General features: G+C 48.4%; 1 non-coding gene across 1 annotated transcript; it reads left to right on the top strand.

Moving 5' to 3' along the window:
- TRNAG-GCC (transfer RNA glycine (anticodon GCC)) lies at positions 1-76 on the top strand. Its single transcript has one exon. It is a non-coding gene; the product is annotated as a tRNA-Gly (tRNA).
- The last annotated feature ends 5,550 nt before the right edge of the window (positions 77-5,626 follow it).

The following is a 5,626-nucleotide window of genomic DNA, read 5'->3' as shown; positions in this document are numbered from 1 at the left end:
GCCCTGGCCAGTTGGCTCAGTGGTAGAGCGTCGGCCTGCCGTGCAGGAGTCCCGGGTTCGATTCCCGGCCAGGGCACACAGGAGAAGCGCCCATCTGCTTCTCCACCCCTCCCCCTCTCCTTCCTCTCTGTCTCTCGCAGCCAAGGCTCCATTGGAGCAAAGTTGGCCCAGGCACTGAGGATGGCTCCATGGCCTCCGCCTCAGGTGCTAAAATGGCTCCCGCCACAATGGAACAATGGCCCAGATGGGCGGAGCATCGCCCCCTGGTGGGCGGAGCATCGCTCCCTGGTGGGCGTGCGGGTGGATCCCGGTAGGGCGCATGCGCGAGTCTGTCTGACTGCCACCCCGCTTCTCCTTTCTGGAAAAAAAAAAAAAGAGTATGGTAGAGGGGGCTGGCACTCAGATGTCTCAGGGGACGCCCTGGCTGGGGAGGGTCAGGTGGCCCCCATCTGCTTCGACCCCTTTCTGATCGGACACGAGGCACGGGGACCCCTGGTCTTGTGCAGAAGCCTCTTGCCCGGTGTAGCGCACTGACCGTGTCCCGTTCCTTTAACGTGTGTTGAGGCTCACACGGTGCAGGAGAGCTGTCGGTGCATCGCAGGAGACTGGGATGGCATCGCGTCGGAGGAAAGGTCGAGGACAGAGGTGAAGGCCCCGGGGACGGACCAGGCTGCGGTAGCTCCTTGACTCTGGGAGCCAAGAAAGAAGAGAGCTGAGTGAGTTGAAGGGGGTTCCCCAAGGTGCCTCAGACCTTTGCAGGTATAGCACACGCGGCTGGGGCCGCGTCCCTCACGTCCCTGTGTCTGAGCCCTTGACCAGGAAAACGGTAAAATCCACGTGTGTGGAAAGCAGTTTTATGTCCTGGAGGTGGCCCCCTGGAGCCTCGTGCCCCCAAGCAGGGTGACAGAAGGTGGCACAGCAGCTCCTCTGGTTGCAGGCAGGCCCATCCAAAGCATCTGACGTGTGCTACAGGGTCAGTCTGACATTAACCCTGAAAGGCTTGCGACAGCGTCTTCATGGCATGGTCCTGGTCCTTGACCTTTTTCCATCTGACTTGCACACACAGGATGCTTTCACAAGTCTGCCTTAAAAACTTTTGGTGGCGAGCCCTGGCCGATTGGCTCAGTGGTAGAGTATCGGCCTGGTGTGCAGGAGTCCCGGGTTCGATTCCTGGCCCCGGGCACATAGGAGAAGCGCCCATCTGCTTCTCCACCCCTCCCCCTCTCCTTCCTCTCTGTCTCTCTCTTCCCCTCCCGCAGCCAAGGCTCCATTGGAGCAAAAAGATGGCCCGGGCGCTGGGGATGGCTCTGTGGCTTCTGCCTCAGGCGCTAGAGTGGCTCTGGTCGCGACAGAGCGACCCCCCTGATGGGCAGAGCATCGCCCCCCGGTGGGCGTGCCGGGTGGATCCCGGTCGGGTGCATGCGGGAGTCTGTCTGACTGCCTCCCCGTTTGCAGCTTCAGAAAAATAAAAAAATTAAAACAAACAAACAAAAAAAAAACCTTTTGGTGGCAAAGATCCTAAAACACCACACAATGAGGAGATTTCTTGGTGAACAGTTACCCAAATAATTAAATTCACTTACTATATATATATATATTTAAGATTTTATTCATTTAGAGAGCAGAGAGAGAGAGAGAAAGAGAGAGGAGAGAGGGAAGCATCAACTCCCATATGTGCCTTGACCCGGCAAACCCAGGGTTTCGAACCGGCAACCTCAGTGTTCCAGGTCGCCGCTTTACCCACTGCGCCACCACAGGTCAGGCCTAATATGTTTTTCTATTTTTATTTAGATGCAGGAAACAATCCTGTAGTTCGTGACAATGGGCGGGAATCATCTGGAACAGAATTGAGGTGTGTTTACAGTCATTTTTGCTTGCCCGACAGAAACAATAAAGGTCTGCCAGGTAACAAGTATTGTACGTAAAACACTTGGCATGGCATTAATTTCGGTACCCTTCATTAAAACTTAATGTAATTTCTTTGCAGAGCTAAATTACTGGATCTGGGGCATGAATTTTCAGGTACGATTTAAGAAACACTGCGACGGAAGTAACTTGTGTCAAACTGTATACCATTTACAATGGGAAATGTTAATCAGTGGTCTTCAAGACTGTCATTTAGTGCCTTGTTCTTAGCTACAATGAGTGTTTAGTGTGATTTGGCCTCATAGATTTCCTTAGTTTCCCTTTTTACTGTGGATGTGGAGAGATTAAAAGCAAAGGTGATGCTTTTAATTTATACCTGGACACATTTGATGGGCTGTGCGATTGCATGAAGTAATCTCTGTTGCACTTGGTGTGGCAGAGTAAGAGATATATCAGTGTGTGTGTGTGTGCGCGTGTGCGTGTGTGTGTGTGTGTGTGTGTGTGTGTTTTAAGTGAGAGGAGGTGAGGCAGAGAGACAGACTCCCCTGTGCAACCAGACAGGAATCCACCCGACAACCCCCATCTGGGGTCAATGCTCGCTCAGATCAACCGAGTTATCCTCAGTGCCTGAGGCAGACTTTGGGACCAACTGAGCGATCCTTGGTGCCCAGGGCCCCAGGGCGGTGCTGGAACCATGGATCCACTGGCTGTGGGAGGGGAAAAGGGAGAAAAGGGGGAATGGGAGGGGGAGAAAAGCAGATGGTCTCTTGTGTGCCCTGACTGGGAATCGAATGTGAGACGTCCGTACAGCGAGCCAATGCTCTATCCACTGAGCCAACTGGCCAGGGCCGATATATCAGTTTTTAACATCAGTTTTAAATTTCCTCCTTATAGCTGTTGTCTGTGACTTTCATAATTCTTTTCTTTGGCTCAGAAGTTTAAATTGAAGCCTGTAGAACAAGTCTTTATTGTTATATTTACATTAATAAACTGCAGTAGAGAACTAGAGCTGCGTTTGCTTAGCATGCTAGCGATGTATGATGATCAGAACGTTAAACTTGAAATTTTTTAATTGTTCTTTCAGATATCAGTTACATCAACTGGGTTACAGAACAAATTTATTTTATTTTATTTTTTTAATTTAGAAAATTAAATTTAACGGAGTGACTTGATCAATAAGAGCACATAAGGTCAGGTAAACATCTCTATAGCATTTGAACTGTTGTTTGTGTTGTATGCTCATCACCCAAAGTCAAATCACTCTTTGTCACTGCATACTTGTTCCACTTTACTCCCCTCCCCCATTTGCCTCCCCCACATACCCTACCCCTGGTCACCACTTCACTTCTATCTATGTCCATGACTCTCAGTTTTACATCCCACCTATGTGTGAAATCATAAGTCCCTAGCTTTTTCTGATTTACTTCTTTCACTCAGTATAATGTTCTAAGGGTCCAACCATGTTGTTGTAAATGATCCGATGTCATCATTTCTTACAGCTGAGTAGTATTCCATTGTATATATGCACCACATCTTCTTTATCCAATCATCTATCGAAGGACACTGGTTGTTTCCATGTCTTGGCCACTAGAAATATTGCTGAAATAAACATAGGAGTGTGTGTATCTTTGTGCACCAATGTTTTTGAGTATTTTTAGGTAGATATACAGTAGAGGGATTGCTGGGTCATATGGTAGTTCTATTCTTTTTTTTTTTTTTTTCTTTTTTTTTTCCTGAAGCTGGAAACGGGGAGAGACAGTCAGACAGACTCCCGCATGCGCCCGACCGGGATCCACCCGGCACACCCACCAGGGGCGACGCTCTGCCCACCAGGGGGCGATGCTCTGCCCCTCTGGGGCGTCGCTCTGCCGTGACCAGAGCCACTCTAGCGCCTGGGGCAGAGGCCAAGGAGCCATGCCCAGCGCCCGGGCCATCTTTGCTCCAATGGAGCCTTGGCTGCAGAAGGGGAAGAGAGAGACAGAGAGGAAGGAGGGGGGTGTGGAGAAGCAAATGGGCGCTTCTCCTATGTGCCCTGGCCGGGAATCGAACCTGGGTCCCCCACAGGCCAGGCCGACGCTCTACCGCTGAGCCAACCGGCCAGGGCCTGGTAATTCTATTCTTAATGTTTTGAGGAACACCATACTTTCTTTCATAATGGCTGTACCTGTTTACATTCCCACCAGCAGTGATAAGGGTTCCTTTTTCTCCACAGCCCCTCCAACACTTGTTCTTACCTGTCTTGTTGATAATAGTCAATCTAACAGATATGAAGTGGTATCTCATCATGGTTTCAATTTGCATTTCTGTAGTTGCTATATATATATATATATACACACACACACACACATATATATATATATGACCATCTTTTCATATATATATATTCATTTTTTCTATATCTTTATGGGACAAGAGTGTATTCAGCTCCCATCCCCATTTTTCTTTTTTGTATTTTTCTGAAGCTGGAAACAGGGAGAGACAGTCAGACAGACTCCCGCATGAGCCTGACCAGGATCCACCCGGCATGCCCACCAGAGGGCGATGCTCTGCCCCTCCGGGGCATCGCTCTGTTGCAACCAGAGCCACTCTAGCGCCTGGGGCAGAGGCCAAGGAGCCATCCCCAGTGCCTGGGCCATCTTTGCTCCAATGGAGCCTCGCTGAGGGAGGGGAAGAGAGAGACAGAGAGGAAGGAGAGGGGGAGGGGTGGAGAAGCAGATGGGCGCTTCTCCTGTGTGCCCTGGCCGGGAATCGAACTCGGGACTTCTGCACGCCAGGCCGACGCTCTACCACTGAGCCAACCGGCCAGGGCCCCCATCCCCATTTTTTAAGTGGCTTGTTTGCTTGTTTGTTGTTGAGCTTTGTGAGTTCTTTATATATTTTGGATATTAACCCCCTATCGGAGATGTTATTTGCAAATATCATCTCCCCTTTGGTTGTCTGCCTATTTGTTTTGTTGTGAGTTTCTTTTGCTGTGCAGAAGCTTTTTAGTTTGATATAGTGCTATTCATTGATCTTTGCCTTTACCTTCCTTGCCTTGAGGTCAAATTCATAAAAGGTTCTCTATGGCCTGACCAGGTGGTGGCGCAGTGGATGGAGTGTCGGACTGGGATGTGTAAGACCCAGGTTCAAGACCCCGAGGTCACCAGCTTGAGCGAGGGCTCATCTGGTTTGAGCAAAAGCTCACTAGCTTGAGCCCAACGTTGCTGGCTCAAGCAAGGGGTTACTTGGTCTGCTGAAGGCCCACAGTCAAGGCACATTAAAAAAAAAAAAAAGGTTCTCTATGGCCAAGGTCCATGAGTTTAGTACCTATGTTTTCTTCTATATGATTTATTGTTTCAGATCTTCTATTTAGGTCTTTGATCCATTTTGAGATAATTTTTGTGCAGGGGTACAAACTGTAGTGAAGTTTCCTTCTTTTGCAACTGGTTTTCTAAAATTCCCTGCCCCATTCATTGAAGAGGCTTTCTTTTCTCCATTCTGTGGTATTGGCTTCTTTATTGATTATTATTTGTCCATATATACGTGGTTTTATTTCTGGACTCTCGATTCTGTTTCATTGGTCTGTATTCTGTTTTTCTGCCAATATCATGCTGTTTTGATTATCGTGGTGTATAGTATAATTTGAGGTTGGGTAGCATGATACCTCTGGCTTCATTCTTTTTTTCTCAGGATTGCTTTGGCTATTCATTTCTTTTTTATGATTTCATACAAATCTGGTGATTTATTGTTTGATTTCTTTTAAAAATGACATTATGACTCT

This window comes from Saccopteryx bilineata, chromosome X, assembly GCF_036850765.1.
Source record: "Saccopteryx bilineata isolate mSacBil1 chromosome X, mSacBil1_pri_phased_curated, whole genome shotgun sequence".
NCBI classification, from domain to species: Eukaryota; Metazoa; Chordata; class Mammalia; order Chiroptera; family Emballonuridae; genus Saccopteryx; species Saccopteryx bilineata.
This window is presented reverse-complemented; position numbering and strand designations above follow the sequence as displayed.